At 38.5% G+C, this 20429-nt stretch overlaps 1 protein-coding gene across 4 annotated transcripts in view; it reads left to right on the top strand.

Moving 5' to 3' along the window:
• dpp6a (dipeptidyl-peptidase 6a) overlaps positions 1-20429 on the top strand; it is a 280730-nt gene that overhangs the window by 94344 nt on the left and 165957 nt on the right. The window lies entirely within an intron of this gene.

The following is a 20429-nucleotide window of genomic DNA, read 5'->3' as shown; positions in this document are numbered from 1 at the left end:
CAGGAAAGATTAAGGAGGGCTGAACAGGGACACAATGACCCTTCACCTTAAAACAACATGAAGTTCAATAAATATAATCCAACTGGATGATTTTAGTTATTTTAAAGATTTTACAGATTCTATTAATTACAATAATGACAAAAAATATTACTAAATAACCCAGGTTTTGTCACTCTCTCCCTATTGTGACTCAGTTCATGACTTCTACGCTAATCCAATCTTGTCAAATGTTTAACATTTAAAAATAACCTGTATATATATATATATATATATATATATATATATATATACAGCTTTTATGTCTTTAGAAATCAACTGAACACTCTGCAAATACAGATTTTGTTTTCAGAGAATCGATTTAGCTTGAAAATGTAAACGTAACATCACCATCCGTTTCTGTTTTAGCTGTTTGATTTGACCTGAATATTTCTCAGACATTTCATGCTGAAACCCAAACATGAGCTGCTGGTGCCGGCGGCCAGAGATGCTTTGCTCCAAAGCCGCGTTGAAGGGAGCAGAAGGTAAAACACTGGTTGAGGTGTGCATGAATTTAACATGAGGTTGATTTATTGACCGGCGGTCTCGCCTTTGTGTTTGTTGGTGCAGAGAACTTCAACATGATCTGAGATCAATACAAACCGAGATGTATAATCCATGCGGGTCAGCTTAGAAGTGTGATTTGGAGCTGGGTGGTGCTGCAGTAGAAAGTGTTTTTTTTTTTGAAGATGCCTGTTTGTGCAGAGCTGATCACAGGATGCGTTCATGATGCTAAAATCCAGCAGTGAGTTTGTTTGTGGTTTAGAGGGGCTTTAATCAATGAGCTTTGCATACACGCGTCTGTGATCCGGGTCAGAGCTTGGGCTTCTTCCCACTTTTTAGGCCTTAATGAGGCTGGACCCCGGTGACATTTCCACCGTGCTGTGTGAATGAGAACCGCAGCCCACTGGGATAAAGAGCCCGTCTGTGGAGTCGGTCGAAAGGGATTCTGCACATTGTTTCTCACCGTTTTTGATCAGCTGCTAAAAGGTCACTGTGAGTTCAGAACGAGACGGAGCAGAGGAGCGGGTTCCTCTGCTCCGTCTTAACTAACGTTACTAACTAACGTCACTATTCTGCATAAGAAAAACAACAAAGATGGCGGACGATAATGAGGATTAAATTGCTAATATGCTGAGTCTGGTTTAACAACAACTTTAAAATCGTAAGATATGTTCCACCATTAGCATTAATTTCTTCTTCTTCTTCTTGGGAGTTTGCAATTTCTGGATTGTTTTACTGAAACATCCAGAGCTCCTCTGCTGGGAGAGATTTAGACTTTGTTCACACTGCAGTCTGAAGTGACCCAATTCTGATCTGTATCGGATCTTTTCATGACAGTCTGAACAACACAGATCAGATTTTTTTTAATCTGACCCAGACTGATATGCGGTCATAAATCTGATGCCTATCTGATGTTTTTAAATGTGACCCGAGTCTGGACGGCACTGGTCACATTCATCCGACCTAAACGTCATTGATACTTAACTAATGTCACCCTGCGTAACAAAAACAACAAAGATGGCGGACGATAATGAGGATTAAATTGCTAATATGCTGAGTCCGGTTTAACAACAACTTCGTAAGATATGTTCCACCGTTAGCATCCATGTATACTTCTGCAAAAACTGAGCATTTCTTCTTCTTCTCCTTCTCCTTCTTCTTCTTGGCAGTTTGCAATTTCTGGATTGTTTTACTGAAACATCCAGAGCTCCTCTGTGGGGAGAGATTTAGACTTTATTCACACTGCAGCCTGAAGTGACCCAATTCTGATCTGTATCGGATCTTTTCATGACAATCTGAACAACACAGATCAGATTTTTTTGAATCCAATCTGATGTTTTTAAATGTGACCCGAGTCTGGACGCCACTGGTCGCATTCATCCGACCTAAACGTCATTGATACTTAACTAACGTCACTCTGCGTAACAAACAAAAACAACAAAGATGGCGGACGATAATGAGGATTAAATTGCTAATATGCTGATTCCGGTCGAACAACAACTTTAAAATTGTAAGATATGTTCCACTGTTAGCATCCATGTTTACTTCCGCAAAAACTGAGCATTTCTTCTTCTTCTTGGCGGTTGGCAAGCAACGTATTGATGTGCCATACTGCCACCTACTGGAGTAGAGTGTGGACCAGGAAATACTGAGCACTTTCTTCTGTTTAATGGCCGTCTCTGCACATGCGGGACACTTTTAGGACGTTTGCAGTTCACCCTGGAGATCGCATACAAGTCGTTTATATTTGGAAATCTTAGTGAAAATAAAAAGGAAATCCGATTTGGATCACTTCAGGATACAGTGTGAACCCAGCCTTACAGTAAAACCCGCTGTGAGGCTTTAGGATAATTAAAATAAAATTTAAAATGATTTTTCTTTGCATGTTTTTAGGATTAATACCAGAAGAGAGAACTGTTTTTGTTTGTGGCAACAGTAGGTATAAGCAGAAAATAGCAGCGACTGTTTTAGAATAAAATTATTCTGACGATAAATTGGATAAAATATTAGCACATTCTGCATTTTTTCTTTTAACCACGTCAGCTGTATTTATAAAATATCAGAAATACGTTAAAAGATGCAAATACACAAATGATTCCTTTTTTAAATAAGAAAATCAACATGTTATTGCCTAAAATGCAACACAGCACATCTGTAGCAAAAGAGGCATTTACAGTTAAAAGGAAAATACTTTTAACATCAACATGTGAAACTTAACATCAGTACAGAGTAGAACTGATCTGTTGATATGTTTTGGATTAAATAATTAATAATTGGATAGAAAAGGAGTTTGGCTGGAGAAAATGTACAGAATTTAAATCTGGTGAAGCTAAAAATACGATGCTTAAGGAGTTCTGGGTAGAAAACATTTACAGACAAAAGTGTTTTTTTTTATCTTGGATGCAGTTTTGACTTAATTACTTTTTCTGATGGCATTGTTCTATAAGCAAATGGCTTTTTTTCAGTCTGTATACTTTATTTAGTAATTAATCCCTTTTCATCACAGCACAGTTCCTAACATCTTATTTATTTGAAATATATAAAATCCATGAGTTGTTACAACAGTAGGAGCTTCAGAGTGAAGCATAAGGCAGAAAACAACAAACAAAAGGAAACTATTTTAACATCAACCCAGACTCCTGCACAATCTGATTTATAATCAAAACCTCATGACACCAAATCTGAAGGAACTTCTGTCTTAAAACACAGTCAGTGTTGTCCTCAATGTTCTCTATTTTATGAAGAACCATTTATTCATGAAATGTTTCCCAGTGATCGCATGTTGCCTGTTCTAATGGGAGTTGAGTTTTTTTTTATTTTTTAGGTTTTGTGATATTAACCAGCTTCTCCCAGTTGTTAACCACCTTGTTGTTATGGTTACGGATCATAACGAATGCCCCAAAGTATAAAAATCTTTTCAGCAGCATAGCATCCTAAACCAGAGAGTAATTGTCCAAAAAAAGTAATTTTTCTGCCAGAAACGGGGGAATTCATGTTTTTAACAAGGAAAAAATGAGAATAAAAGCAACAGAGCTCTGAAAAGTTCCTCCCTTTTCTTTAAAAGCATCACAGTGAAAGACTGTGAAAGTTCATGTTTCTTCAATAAACACATGAACTTTCACATGTAAAACACTGAAGCTTCTCCGAGGTTAGTAAAAATCAGATAAAGATTTGATCCCTAAATCAATATTATCTTGTATTTTATTTTGTTTTTCCTGCCTGAAATGGAGGAATTCATGTTTTTTAAAGAAAAAAAACAAAAAAACAAAACAAAATGAAAGCAACAGAGCTCTGAAACGTTCCTAAAATGCCTCACAGTGAAAGACTTTTGCAATTTTTCATCAATAAATTCATCATTTTTCACATGTACAAATTGAAACTTCTGAGGTTAGCAAAAATCAGATCAATATTTGAACCCTAAATTAATATTATGTTGTAATTCTTTTTTTCTCTTTTGGATCAAAACTCCTACATCGATTGGCCCTTTGCACGTGACGTCACGCTCTCCGGAACTCCGCCCACGCCGCCATGACGGACGTTAAAACAACCAATCCACTTCTTTAAAGCTAGCCAAAAACAGACATCTGTGACCGAAAACCGCTTCTATTTAGTTGATTTATTTCACTTTAAAAAAATAGTCATAGGATGCTGCGCGATCTGCTGCACAAACGCACAAGGATAGAAACCAAACTTGTCATTTTATAATATTTAACGAGGAAAGATACGGCGGTGATGGATAGTAGCCGTCAATAGCAGCTCTCGGTGTAACCGCGGATTCACAGCTAACACTTTTTACAAGGTAAGAAGATTTACTTTATAAGTAAGCATGATTAGACAGGTATCAAATATCTTGTTGTGGAGGAGGTACGCCGTAACCATGGAGACAGTTCCGCACCGTCATGTAGCCTAGCATGTATGGAAAAATCTGGTTAGCATCTCGTCTTCTGTATGTTTTTAATGCCGTTCCGGTTTAAGGGGAAACGCCGTTTCACACCACATGATTTATAGAGACATAAATCATGAATTATAGAGACATAAATCATGTGGTGTGAATTCAGGCGAAGTCGTTAATTTAATCAACACGTGAGGAGGGGGGAGGTACCGGTCGGTATCTAAGCTAGCTGTTTCCAACTTTTTTACATACCGCCGTCTGTGAGCCCCAACCAGGTGTGTTACGTTCACAGACAAATTGGCTCAACTCGAACAAGTAGAAACCATGAATAAACGGGCAAAAACAACTTTTGGAAAATAATTTCAGTCTCTCTGTTCAACACTCCCATCCCTCACTTCCTACGTCCATCATGGCGCCTTGAAATATTAAGTGACGTAGATGCAAAGGGTCAGTAAACAATTTTGCAGCCTATTTCTTCTGCTTTTGTTGAGAAAATAACGTAAAAAGGGTCAGATGTCAAGAGATGAACACAAGACTGTTTATTGATCATTTCTTGTTGTAAATTGAGGTGTATTCTCCCATGTCTGCCTTATTTTTTTGTTGCACATTTAAACCAGCTGCTGTTTTTAGTCGTTTTGATCACAGATGTGATGCTTTACCTGCAGTAAAAGTAGAGAATTACATCGTTATCATATCAGGTGTGTTGGTTGTATTTATGATCTTGTAATAAATTACTGCTTAGCGCCGTTTGATGAATTAAACAGACCAGACAGAGGAGTTTTTCTCTCTCATTATCCTCTGTTGATCCTTTGTTGGCGTAATTCCTGTCTGCCGATACGTCTGATAGTGATCTCAGGCTCAAATCCGCTTTGATTGTAATTCCAGGCTGGTGGAACAACTCATTAATTTTTAATCAAACACATCTTTATGTGGATTTATCATCGTGAAATCCATCACATTTTTTCCCCTCTTTTCTCAACTTTTGATTTAAAAGTAACGTAATGTGAAGCTGGTGGTTTTAAAGAGACGTTTAGCACAGGACGCGGGGAGATCTTTACTCTCTGCAGGAAAGCCTCCCGTCCCCGCGGCGTGATTTCCGTTGTCTCCACAGAGGCGTTAGAACAGGAAGCGGATCCGTTTCCCCGTGTTTGTGTCGACTCCGATCGGCAGCACCATAACGAGACTCGGGAGGGATCCGGCCCGGAATCGCACCTTGAACGCAAGAGGAGATGGGATTTGTCATTTTGAGCTCTCTCTCTCTCTCTCTCTCTCTCTCTCTCTCTCTCTCTCTCTCTCTCTCCGTGTGTGTGTGTGTGTGCTGTCTAACGACGACTTTGCTCCCAGTCTTTGCATTAAGAAGAATAAATGGAGCAAAATCAAGAGGAGATTAAGATAAACTCTCGCTTTGAGACGGGTTACAATAGTTTAGAGTTTTTCATTATAGTTTTCAGTGTGTTTGCTAGGTTTCCTGCGTTGTTTTTTAAATAAATATTCTCTAGTTCTTGTTTAGTTTTTATTAGAGTTAGTAGTTGTTTTATTATAGATTGAAAATAAGTTCATGTTTTTGAATTCCGCATCTGAAAATGAACTAAGTATTGGATTGTGATTAGGTATGTATTGATTGGTCGCCATTTTGCGGACTAGCATAGCATAGCCTCCAAGAGGAATATGGATCGCCGTAATTTGCAGAGAATTGACGTGAAACTGTTTGTGGGGAGGAAAAAAGAAAAATCAGTTTCCTAACAGTTAAAAATATAATAAATAGATTCACAAACACAAAAATTAAGGTTATTATCTATGATTTAGTATGTTTTAGTTTTGTAAACGCACTGTTTTAGTTTTTCCCTATTAATTACAGTTTTTTAAATTTCAATTAATGAAAATGTTTCAGTTTTTGTTGGATTTAGTTAAAACAATCTAGGTTCACACAAATGGAGCAGAGGTTGTTTTTTCTTACTTTGGGGTTTGACTTATGAGCTGGACAAGTTAATAAGCAACACAATATCAGATTCTGGATTTATACCATCTGAAAAATAATAAACATGGCAGACTGTGAAACAAAGCACTTCATATTACATTTTTTTATGGGTTTTTCAGCTGTTTTTTTAACTGAGTCAGCAGATAGTGGGTGTATTTTCTTGAATGTTATGTCATAAATAAGTCATGAGAATCGGTTTTAGCCCAGATATTGCTTCATACCAGAATGTTTTTCCAGTTCATTGCTGAAGGATTTGCTCCTGCTCTGTGAAGGCCTGCCTATGGCGCCTTCACAGAGCAGACCAAATGAAACCTGCTGCATGCAGAACTTCTCTGTGGTTCCTGAAGGTGATTCAGATGTTGGGAGGATTACAGCTGCCTGCTAATAAATGGAGCAGGTTTCACATTCAGGCTGACTGCAGCGTCTTCCTCTGAGCTGGAAGACGGAAACGGAGACGGGCGATGTTTTGTTCCGATCGTTCTCCATCTGATCTGTTGAGAAAGATGCTGCTGAATAGAATAGACAGGCGTGTTACCGCTAAAGCTGCACGCCTTTCCTTTTCCTGCAAACTAGAAGATTAACATTGCTGTCAGGAACATCCACAGAGGCAGCTGTCTCCTTGAACTGATGTCCTCAACACCAGTTCAGAATCGGCGACAAAGAGCTTCAAACGTTTGAGCAAATGTAAACAGCAGAGTCAGGATCTGTGTGGCTCGTTTTGTTAATCTGTTCCTATTATATCCGACCATGTTGGAAAGACTCAGAAGAAACCAGATATGGAGCAGAAAGTCTCCATTCAGTGCAACCTGGAGCAACTGTTCTTACATCTTGGTGGTTTATGAAAACATATATTTTCTCAGCAAACAGAAATTTAAATTGTTAGCCATAGTACAACTAAAACCTACAACTATGTATTTGTAGTATATAGATACAAGGGACTAAATTTCTGCCGAAAATGTCAGAAATCTTTATTTTCTGGCTAATGTTAAAATTTGTTTAATCTGAAACATTTAGTTGTGACAAGAAAAGGCTCTACAGTTGAAATCGATGAGGTGAAATATACTTTTTCTTAGGTCTATATGTAAGTTTACGTCTTTGCGTAACATCTGTTTAGTAATGGGTGCAATAAAAATGGTTTATTTGTGGATTTATTGCAGAATTGCCCTTCAAGAGCTTCAGAATTTTAAAATCACGTAGCTTTAGGCTCAGACTGCTGAAATAAACAGTTTTTCTGCTGTCCCTGCAGGAGAAAAGCAGAAATCTGGACATGTATTAAGCCTGATAAGCTGAAAACCAGCCGGTTCTGGTCACATGCCAAGCATCTGTTGTGTCCTTACAGAATTTGATGCTATTAAGATACTTTAACCAGCCGTTGTGTTTGCCTGCAAACAAAAGTATTTACTCTTTGTATGCTGGTCCCAATGAACTGGTCCTAATTAGTTCAGCGTAATGAGCTGCTGCTGCTGCTCGTCTAATTCTATCTGATTACAGAAACAGAATTCGCCTTGTTTCGTGTTAATTAGTAAATACTCTGAGCAATCAATAATGGCGCTGGGAGGATAGAGTCATCAGCCTGCGCTCTTGATTCGACGTGACATCTGGAAATGTTGCACATCTGATGTGAGTTAGCGGTGATAAAATCCTGTCAGATTCCTCCAGGAGAAATAAAAGAGGAAGGATGAAAAATGTACGACTTGGACTCGCTTAGGAAGGCTCCCACCTGTCTGTCGCTGACAACGTCTCACCATCATTGTTGTTAGGAGGCTTTCTGGCTTCCAGCTCCAGATCTCTCATCCAGCTAATTTCTCCCTCATCCACGTATCCCCAAACACTTCATGATGAACAAACATGACACACAGGCACATGCTCTGCTACCCTCCACGTGATGAATTATGCAACCAGCGGCGTGAAAAAGTGGTGCTATGGCTTATTTATATAGAAAAGCTTTAGCGGTCTTAACCAGGTGCACATAGTGGAGGGGTGCAGGTAGGCCAGCAGTGATGCAGCAGAAAATAGACTGCAGAGGCAATAATGCAATAATGGCCAATCAGGTGATACCCAACATGATTATTTTTCCAATTTTATAGTAAAATTACTCCACATTAGGAAAATGTAGGCGTCGCATCAGAAAGTTAGCATAAGTGGGAGCACATATTCACCAAAAAGCTACAAAGAAAATTAAATTATAAAATTAATATTGTACGGTAAGGACAAATTTATAACATAAGATAAATAATACTGTATAGTTATTAAGTAGTATGTTCTGATTAAAAGAAATGAACACCATAGGAGGGTAACTAAAAATAATTGTGTTTTTTTACGGTACAAACCACTTCAACAAATCACAAAACACAAATTGAAAAACACAACATATTCAAAGACACATTAACTAAGCACAATTACAAAGTTTTCTTAATTTCTAATTGTGCTTAGTTAATTTTGTTGTTTTCTTAATTTATAGTTGTGTTTAATGATTTGTTGAAGAGGTTTGCATTTCAGAGCCACCATAATTTTGCCCTTAAAGTTTTACAGCTACTGTGGGAGGAAGGATCTGTGAGAACGCTGTCTAGTGCACCAAGGATGCAGAAGATCATCACTGAAAAATACTTTATCAAACTATGAATAAATTGATACATTTCTCACTGAAAATATTATTCTAAAAGCATCGGCTTCATTTGAACGGCATACCGGGCCCACATATTTACTCCAAAAGGCTGAAAACAGCCCTCAAACCACACTTTGGTCTACAATATTACATATATTCATACATTTTGGTTTAAATCTCTTCCAGTAAATGAACAGGAGACAACATGAGTCGATAACATTCAAACAAAACAATGAGAGAACTTAATTAGCTCCTTGTTACAATTTCCAAAACAGGAATAATAGTCTTTATCAAAGCTCTCTGCTCCTCTGCCTCCCTGCTTTGTCATAAACAGAAGAGCTGGGGTTCAGTGGATGCACTCCAGACTATAGATATTTCTGAAAACAAGCCATTCATCAATAACAAGGTGGCGTCATGTGTCTCACTGACGTCTGCGACTCTCCCAACTGGTGCTGCTAGTCCTCTGCGTTGGCGCTTCCAGTCTGGCAGCTAGCTGACGATAACAGATGGCGGGCATTAATAACTTCATCTCAGCGTAAAATGAATTCATATCCGGCCTCTTCACGAGCCGTTTTCACCGCGAGGAGAGGCAGGCAACAGGAGGGGAAGGGGAGAACCAATTGAAGTCTGTTTTTTCTTCATGTTTTTAGGCAAAACTCCTCTCCCCTCCCCTTATCCGTCACGCGTCGCCACATTATGCAAGCGGAGGCCGTAAGAGCTGTACACCCTCACTTTTATGGGTCAGAAATCCAGAGTGCTGATTTAGTTATTAATGACTGGACCTGGGAAAAAAAAAACAGGAACAAGTCGAACTTTAAAGATAAAAAATAAAACGGGTTTGTGTGGAAAGGCATCTTGAAAAGGTTTGGCTGTGTTTTCTTTGGGGGCGGCTCGTTTAGCATCCCGTCTGCTTCAGGTGTGCATCAGCCTGTCTGCAGATGTGGTCAACATGCATATTGATGTGTTTTTAATGTCAGAACGGATGTTCAGCTCGGATTGATTCGATTTGACGTAAATTACAGCATGCTGCAGGCGAGCCGAGCATATGGAGCTTAGAAAACAGAACGATTCTGCTTTTATAGCTTCCCTTGACAGATGCTCGTCTTTAACATCTATGAAATTGCTCAGAAAACCTTATGTGCATTCCAGCGTGTCGGTGTCTCCAAGACAAACCCGAATCGGTTGGAGTGCTCCTCGTGCGCCACTAGAGGCTGTCCTATTCCTGCCGCTCGGTGAGCCCCTCTTAAAGTCGAGGGTTGAATCATATATCGTCCTGAAAGGAGGGTCTGCTGGGACTTGAGGCCAGTCATACAAAGTGAGGTTAAATCAATGATACAGAGGATGAGGGATGATGAAAGGAAAGAGCCGAGACAGAGGAACAGGGAGGCGGGAAGAGGCCGGACACGGAACGATTTTTGCCTTAAAGGCGAAAGAGGCCAGCAGAGGGAGGCTCCTGATCAAAACCGGAGCGGATAATTCGGCTGCGCGTAATTATAATGAAAGATAAAATGTTCAGGAGATAAAGGAGGATGTGACCCAGCACTTTGATACAGCAGTGACCTGGTATATTCAACTAAACTCAACCAAACGATGATGGGAATACGTATGATCATATCAGTACTCGAGCTGTTATTGATCCTCCCTTCATGGATTTTTGCTCAGAGGAAAAGGAATATTTGTTACGGCTGCCGTTACAACTCACTATCTCATCCTAATGATACATTAGTAGAAAGGCTCGCCTGCAATTATTCAAGTCAAGTGTCTGTTTCTCTGACATGCTTCTGGGTTTGAGTCCTGCATGAAGTTTGCATGTTCATTCCTGGGTTCTCTCTGGGTACTCCAGTTTCCTTCCTCAATCCACAAACATGACTGTTGGGTTAACTGGTGTTTCTAAATTATCATTAGGTGTGTGTCTCTGTGTGTGTGGACTGAAGCCTGGTCCACACACACATGGAAATGCTGTTTTTGGGTCAGGGCTTAGATTTAGGACTACGGTGTGAATTGAGTTAGGGTTAGGATAAGGGTAAAGTTTAGGCTGTAGAAATGAATGGAAGTGAATGGAAAGTCCCCACAAAGATAGCTACACAAACGTGTGTGTGTGTGTGTGTGTGTGTGTGTGTGTGTGTGTGTGTGTGTGTGGTTGTTTGACCTGTCCAGTTTGTACCCTGTCTCTCACCCAATGATAAATGGGTATAGATGATGGAGGTTTGGTTTTAAAAGGCAATAATTAAATGACAAAAGCAACATTTCTCTCTATGCAGTTATGGTATTTTATAATAGTTTTAGTCAATATTGTGACGTTTTTCAGTTTTCATCAGCCAAGCTTAGCTTGAAGATAAAAAATATTTAATTGGCTCAACTTGTAGGCTGCTTATAAAACTGGAAATTTCCTTGTTGTAATTAGATTTACTTTTAATTGGATTAAATTTGACTTTTAGCTGGATTTGATGGGCAGTGGAGGTCTAGATGCTGCCTTAATGCTCAATTCAGATTTTTTTTGTGTGAAATCTGACTTTTTTTTATTTTACATGGTCGTTCGCATTTCCAAATATGTTTGACTTGTATGCGATCTCCTGTGTGAACAGCAAATGACCTAAAAGTGTCCTGTAGAGGGCGCAGTAACTTCAGGAGAGGTGTGAATGTGTCATTGAACTCTCAGGACCAAAAAGGCAAACTCCCGTCTCGGTTCAGTTGAAGTGAACTCTGGCACATTTTGAATGCGTATGTGAATCTCAAGTGGACCAGAGACCACTCCAAAAGCAGGAAATTAACTTTAGCTCATTGCATTCTGGGTAAATGCAACCTAAATAAACACGCAATAGAATAAATGTTTTTTTTACCAAAGACAAAAGAGAAATCCTACAATCGCTAAAGTCTCACGCCACTTCCACTTCGGTTTTGTTTACATTTTGTCAAAAAGGAAGTTGCGCTAACTATAGTCTTGAGTTTTTTTGTCATTTTCTTAAGTAGTTCTTATTGCAGCGCCCCCACAGGCGAGGAGGTGAACAGGTCTGGTTTGTTTTGTTTTACAAAGTGTAATGTGAAGGTAAAACACATATTGCAATTGAACCGAGTCTGCCAGACTATCAGGAGTGAAAACACCCTAAGTTCACCTAGAAGAAGCGAAAGTAAAACACATTGTTTAATTTTTTTATGAACACTCAACAGTTAGTCTGAATAGATCAATGGAAATGCAGCAGTCTATGATAGAGCATTGGTTTATTTTTCAGTTCAAGCTCTAGCTGACCCAACTTCACACTGAGAGGTACGTCAGCAGCAGAAACACCAGAAAGTCATTCAAATTGTTGGTTCAGTCTGCAGTGAGAGGAGTAAATTCCACAATCATGTCTTAATCAGTGTAACTTTTCAAGATAGGATCCTATGATAAATGAGAACTGAATACAGCTTCAATTACAAGCTCATTCAATGCTTTGGTATGCTTAGGTTTGACTTGTGATGGAGAAAAGGCAATAACTTGCACAGTAATCTTCAGTCATTATGTATTTAAGTGTCTCAATAGATAAAGGCGAGTCTGGTTGTAAAGGGCTTTTTACTCTGGATGATGTAAATCCTGTCCATTTAACAGTCACTTGCATACCCTGCAAAGAGCCAGAAAGGTACACTTCCCTGTACTACAGCTTCAGGAAATGAGATTCACATTGACAGCTGCGTTTTAGTGCAGAGGCTCAGATAATGTTGCACAAGTCAAAGTGCATTACTAGAAGCAACGTCTCCTGCATCCTGCAGAAACGGATCCACAAGCAAAACCCCAGTTCCAATGAAGCTGGGATATTGTATCAAACATAAAAATATAATTATGTTATTATTGTTGTTATGTTTGCAAAAATGTAATATAGTTTATCTGTTTTACATTAAATGTCTTGTCTTTTGAAGGTATTCCATTGAGTATAGATTGAAAATTCAGTTTTTATTTATTTTTTCACCACATCCCAACTTCACTGGAATTGTGGAAACAGTTTTAGAACTTAATTTTATTTTAATTAAATATTACAAGCTTGCAGGAATGAAATATGTGAATCTGTTTTTAATTAAACCTCTTTTTAATTAGTCAAAAAGCTGACTAATTTCTGGATTTCTTCATTAATTTCCAAACAGGGCAGCCTTGGTTTTACTTTGACTCTGTGGTGATCTGCAGGGTGTTGAAGAGGAGTGGGAGGTCAGAGACTGAGGTTTGATGGTTTCTTTTATGTGAGAGAGCAGAGATTATTCTCAGCTCTCTAATTAGAACAGGCAACAATGTTTTCAGACCACATAAAGCCTTTTTTTATCCTCAGAGTACTCACTAGGCCAGAGATCTTCCTACAACATGACCAGATCCAGACTTTCCATTTTATTGCAGATATCAATGTCTGGCTCAAATGATTTGAGGTGAGTAATGGGAAAATATGATGATGGAGACAAATGCTTCATTTAGGTAAGCAGCCTGTGCCCAGAACTGGACCCGCATACTGTCACGTTATGGCCAAGAATATTGCTTTCAAAATATGCCGCTTGGCAAACAGAAATATTTAGACTACATAAAACCTTTTTTTTTTTCTTTCTAATTGTCTTTGCAGTAGTGGGAGAAACCACAACACTGTCCCAAAAATGAAAGGGTTTGGTCGCCAACACCACTTCTGATGCTACAGGCAGAAAGAAAACAATATGGAGCCTCAATCTGTAAATATGCTACTGTTATAAATTTTGACGGACGGACATTATTGTGATAAACAATAATATTGTTGGTTTTGAAACCATTTTCAAGGAATATAGTTACAGTAGCATGGTAATGCAAGTTCAGACTCTCAAAGACTAATAAACCAAAAGCATTTTAGTTATCCAAAATAAAATAAAAAAATTAAACAATAAGGAAATAAAAATGCAACTGAAACCATAAATAAAATGGATTACGAAGTCTCTCTCTAAACAAAATTGAACTTCAAAAACTATTAATCAGAAAGGAAGTTATCAAGCTCATTTTAATTTATCATACATCTTTTTTTTTTACGTATGTCAAGTTTTAATTTAATTACAATATAATGGAAATATTGGACATTAAATTGAGATTTTTGAAATATATTAAGGCATTTATTTGCTTTATATCATTGAAATTTCCAATTGTATTTAATTCACCATATTTATTACTGAAGATTAATCATGTCTTAAAATAATAAACAATAACTAATTTTCTGCTATTTACAGAAAGCCATGGCTGAGGGGCCCATCTAAGACTATTCTGCCCCGGGCCCAGAAGAATCTGTCAGCTTCCCTGCATATATGCACAACAAAACGTCTGCATTTCTCTGCAGCTTTGTTTTTGTTGTTTCTTTCAAACTTTGCTTTTCCACTTCAATAATTCTCCTGGTTCTCTCTGGCTTTTAACGGCACCAAACATCAATTACTGAAATCTTTGGGGGGAATAACGCGTTTATCTTTGATGCCAGAGTGGAGAACAGGGCTGCAGTTTTACCTTTCGGCTAAGAGGTGGGCTGGGAGAATGAAATGTTGGGGCTAAAATGTGAGGCTTTCATTCAGCTGTAATAATGATGAAAGGCTTTTGCTAAACAAAATGTTGACATGTCGCGTTTTAACGGTCACTGTAAAAGGCTGGAAAATGGCCAAGGAGGAGAAATGGAGTTATAATTCATATTATCTAAATATGCAGGCAGCGTTTTATTCATTTTAGTCTGATTTGACCTCCTTCATTTTCTTTCTTTACATCATACTTATTGTATTCAACTTTTCACCTTTTTTGTGTTTTTTTTTCTCTATAAACCTGTGGCATATAACTCAGATTGGGCTCTTAGGCTTATTATTAATTATTAGAAAACAAACAAACAGAAAAGACACAAGAAATTCAAACAGAAATGGAAATAACATCACAGAATCAGTAAGATGAAGAACTGTGATGTTTACCAAATAATTTTTTTTTCTCACAGGTCAGTTATAATTACCAATCTGGTTTTTTACTTTTTCTCTGGAGTAATTGTTTCTTCATTGCTGTGTGGCATTTCATCCCACGTTGGTACAAAACATTTCACTGTTGAAAATCACACTATTTTACATCTTCAGCAACGTTTTTAGAAGCTCTTTCAATTTTGTTCTGAGGTTAATTTGGAGTTTAAATAACGTTAAATACTTTTGGAATAACGTTCCGCATGTAAAACACTTCAGCTCGTGTTCTTCACAGGCAACAATCCAATATCATTTACACATGTGAATTGCATCAAAAAGGGATTCTTGTGCGAAACTTATAGAAAGTGAAATATTTTTCATATATCATGTGATATTAAATAAAAATGAGATGAAATGTGTGGGAGAATACACCACACATGGTAGGTCTACCTGGTAAATTTTCTTTTCAGTCCGTCTGCCATATTGGATTTAACAAAAATTTACTTGCACTTGCAGTGGATGGCCAGTAGTTGGCAGTGTATTGTATGATGCACTTGTGTCCACTTCAGTGGTGTGTGTGCATTTATAACATAAAAATCCACAAGAAACACAAGAAAATGGCTTCTAGTTGGAAAAACCTTTCACATGTGAAACGTTTCCTTGATTGTATTTCACATGTTCTGCATATTTTCCAAAAGTAACAAAATAACAGTGTGAATTGTGTGTTTTACATACTTCACATTTGTTGTGTGATTTATTTTTACACACATGTGAGGCCACATTCACAGAAAATTACATGTGAAGTTGTTAAACAAAAAACAATGTTTCACATATTTTTACATGGTACCATAAACTGAATGGAATAGGAGACATATCAACAGCATACTTAATTACATGAGGACAATGTGAAAATTTCACTGGATTTCTCTGTAAGGGAAATGTAATCACCAGGTTTTTAATGATCTGTGGAGTCATTGATTTTGCTCCCATAATGGATGAACCTGGTGTTATTTCACCCTGTTGTTGCGAAAGTGTTGAGCCCATATTTCTGTTGTTCAGATGAATTTCCAGCAGCTCGCTCTTTTCTAAAAGCGCCAGCTTCACATGCGGCGTTTGTTAACAAGATCCTGTTTTGTCCCTGTTTGTTTTACGACTTCCTCACAGACTGGAATTGCTCCCCTCTTCCTTTCCCATTGACCCGTGCCGAACTCCTGAATAGAACCAGGAATCCTGATCATCACCAGCGCACGTCCTTCCTTCCTCTGATCTATTTCCTTTTTTCTTCCTCACCTCTCCTCATCGCTCACCTTTGCCGACCCGTTGTTCTGTTCAATGGCGCCGGCCAACTGAAGCGTGACATTACATCTGCGAGCTCGCCTTTTGTCCGAGACACAGGCTCGGGTCGCGGCTGCGTATTCCAAGCTGAAATGAGTCGCATTGACCAGAATGTCTTTGTTCAGCTCTTGTTATGCTGGACTGCTGCGACTCGCCTCGTTCTACACCTAAAACTCTTTTTTTTCTTCATCTGTTCAAGGAAGATGCTCCAGCAAAGGAAGTAAAAAGTGAGAATGTGTAGGTAAGCCAGTGTTCGGACTGGTTTAGGTCAAGTTTATGAAAGAAGGAAGCACAAACCTGTAACCTGTCGAAGATGGTATACAAGTTGTAGAACAATGTTAAGTTGTGTATGAAAATGGGCAAATTTTTCTGCCATTAATCAAGAAAACACATTTTCAGTCTGAAAGCAGAACTTCATGTCTTTCTTCTCAAAACTTTTGATGTTTGTACTCAAAACGTCTGCTCTCTTTGAAATATTCACCTTGTTTTCTCAAACCTTTCTCCTCGCGCTCAGAACTTGTCTCTACTAGGAGCAAACCTCTCTGCTCGCACTTGGAACAGAAAAGTACCGTCGTTTAGCAACCTCTCAGCCAATAGAATGAAAGTGTTGTCCTGGGTGCGTTTTGTGGGTGTGCCTGTGTGGCGACTATAAATAGTTAGATAGATATAATGTCGTGACTAAGTTGTAACACGGTTGGTTCTGTGGATTCATTTTCTTTGATTGGGTGAACAAACTCCTGCCTAAGATCAATAGACTGTTAGCGATCATTAGCACACTGCTGGCGGATATTTAGTGTAATATGGAGCAGAAAGCTGTTGTTTCTCCCTCCATCCAGTAGGCGGCGCAGGCTGCTACAATTGGTAGTATCCAGAAAAATTCTCCCATAGTTGTGAATGGTCAGTAGTTTTAAAAAACACTGAATGTAGCAGCAGATGCACTGATTGAGAGTGGCATCGTACAGGTTCCCCCAAACAGCCTTTAATTCAACACAAGAAATCTGTCCTGACAAGGTTTGCCAAGCATGAAAGTGGATTGTTTGGGTTTTGGCCTCTGTCTTTTACGTTTTCAGTTCTGTTGTTGTAAAACTTGAGCGAGGCATTAAACGTGCTTGTGGTGTAAGAGGAAGTTTTGGCCATAACTTTACGTGAAATCACACCTTGACCATTCTGTTACTGCAGCTAGTTTCTGCTTGTTTAAATAATTAACTGGATAAATTAAAAACTAACAAACTTTACAGCACACTGGCGAATAATTACTGTCTAATTAACCATCTGATTACCGCTAAGTGCTCTTACTTTTTTAATACCTTGTCAAGTCTGTTAGATTTTAACACCAAAGAAAAAATAGGCTGGATCACTTGTGTTGAGTGAAACCATTTATTTTTAGTAGCCTTCCTCTTATTCATGGGGAAACCACAGATGTGCATGATTAAGACTTGAAGTCTGATCAATATTGATGGTGCCAAAAGATTATTCAAAAACATTGTAGATCCTGGTCAAATACCAGGATCAAATAAAAAATGGGATTGCTTTTGTCCAATGAAAGCTTCTAGTTTCTATTAAACTTGTTTTATTTAAGGAGCCTAAAGTCCCTAAATGTTGTATTGAGCATGTGTCAGAACAATACTGAGGAAGCTTGTGTGCGATTTAAATTATTATTCGTTCACATAGATATATGCGCTTAGATCAGTCTCACTTCATGTGCAGATTGTTCACTGTGCGCTCATGTTTGTAGCACAAATAACATCGTAGAAAGAGAAAGAAACAGGAAGAAGATTGAGAATTATTTTACTGTTTAACTATTTTTTTAAATGAATTACTAAAGAAACACTAAATGAACAAACAAATGACTAAAAAGATAAATATGAATGCGGACATGAGAAATTATCCCTTATTCAGCCTGTTAAATCTGTCCTGCTTCAAAATGGATTTACTTGAAACAGCAGCGTTAGTCTGATTGTCTAAAATAATTAGCAATTTAATGCGAAGATGTTCTGCAGACTTTTTTTATTTTACAGTTTTTCTCAGTCGCTTTGGTGTATTTCTCATATCACCAATAACATTTTCAAAATAGCTTTAGTGTATTTCTTAAAACAGATGGTACACACTACAAAATCTGGAAACAATCGCGAGAAAAGGGATTAAATTAACAGATTTGAATGCAGACGCCTGACATTTTGCTCTCCACTTTGTGTTTCGTGTTTCAGGCGCGTCTGGTTTACATTCAAAGTCTATGTGGAGGTACGTCAAAATTGCTCTAGCTGCTGTTTTCTGTTGCCGGCCTATTTGTCAGACTCATCAAACGCTTCAAATCGCGCCTTCACATAGACTTTGGATATAAACCAGACGTGTGAAACTCGTTTGGCATGAACACACTGTAAGACTGGGAACACCAATCAGAGTTTGAGAAATTGCTGGGAATCTAACCCAACACGGTACCATGTAAGTTCCTGCAACGTAATCTCTAAATTACAAAGGAGTTCCCTGTACGGTCTACAAAAGCACCAGGAATGAAATAGGTCAGTATCACTTCATAAGGCATTACACTAATCTATGATATTACCCTGTAATTTCCTGCAAAGCAACCCCCAACTTATAGGGAAACAACTTCAGTCCTCCTCTGACAGTAACATGAACTGTAACAGGTCAGTCAAAACATGATGCAAGTTTGATGGATTACTGATTTCTTGGCATTCTGTAATGAATTCCCAGTCTTTGGGAATGTTGTGGTAGTTGCAGCTCGCATGCATCCTATAGAATAGCAGGATGGAGATGATTTACCAGTGGAAGGTAATTATGATGTTTGATGGATGTCTGCTTCACAAATGAGGGATATTATGTTGTTAATGAGAGAATATTTGACCAGCCAGGTCAGAGTAGAGAGCATCTAAATTGAGTTTTACTCTACTCCACATGCTAAATCCTGTGTTGTTGTCATCAGTTTTATCAGCAGTGTGGGTGTCCTGCTTACAGTGATGAATTGAGAGCACAGAGGCAACGGGACCGCTTCATCACAGGCCTTCTTACTGCCTCCCTCCCATAGCAGCACACGGTGTCGACGCATTATTCCCACATTTGTTTGAGTCATAGATCAAGATCTCCTGTGGCCTCTCATCAGACATTAATTTTTCCCCCTCATGTTTCATCTCTGTGGATGTTCACTGCTTTTCAACAGCTATTAATACGCCACCTTTCTGACGACCTTTCTGCTTCTCGCAGACACGTGAACATCTGTTCTGACTGTAACCAACACCTGTCTCAACGCGCACGCACACGCACACACGCACACACGCACACACACACACACACACAGAGGATGCAGACACCAAGGACGACCATTGTGACTCACGGCCCGTAACAAACGACCTCGGTTCTTTTATTCGCTCCACACTGCCATCACATTACGCTGCGAGGCCGTGTCGCCGCTCGCCGTCAGAGCTCTTCCCCCGTAAAGGTGCGTGAAGAATTGGTCTCAGATATGAACTGAAGGAAATAAGAAAAAAAGAAGAAATGTTGGTTTTTATTTTCGACTGAGAATATTGCTTTCTTGTGCGCGCTCGGAGCAAAGCTGCCTCAGGGGAAAGAGGAGGAGAAAAGAAAAAAAACACGACTTCACATAAACAAGCGGAACAGAAGATAATTTGATGGATTGGTGAAGGGTGGTGGATTGAGTTTGTTTTCCAGAAAGTGCTCTTGGATGCAGTTTGTTTGAACACAGAAGTGTGGAAGACAGTCTGTGGTGGAGGTTTTAGAAATGAAAAGCTTAAAAGCAACAAATAAGTTAGACATTTTTGCAATATAGATCTGCTAAGTTTTTCTTTTATATTCATCCCCTGAGGGCATAAACATGGCATTTCTGCTGCACGTTTTGCACGTTTTTGTACTTCCATTTGTGTTTCTACTGCTTCTAAAAACAGCCCAAGCACTTAAAAAAAACCCCCAAAACACCCAGCTGTTTTTTGGCAATATGTTAATGGTTTTTGGTGTCTGGAAAAGGAGCCGTTTCAAAAACCATTAGAATGTAACATCACAAATCAATTTAAGAGACAAAACGTTGTTACTGTTTGGCTTTTTATGTCAAAATTTTAAATTCGATTTTAAATTTCCATTTATGATTTAGTTTTTTTATTTATGTGAATATATTGTAAGCTATTGTAAGTTTGGATTTTTACTTCACAGCTTTC

Source organism: Poecilia formosa, unplaced genomic scaffold (assembly GCF_000485575.1).
Source record: "Poecilia formosa unplaced genomic scaffold, Poecilia_formosa-5.1.2 Scaffold72, whole genome shotgun sequence".
Lineage (NCBI taxonomy): Eukaryota > Metazoa > Chordata > Actinopteri > Cyprinodontiformes > Poeciliidae > Poecilia > Poecilia formosa.
The sequence above is the reverse complement of the archived record's forward strand: the minus strand, read 5'-3'. Positions and strand labels throughout refer to the sequence as shown.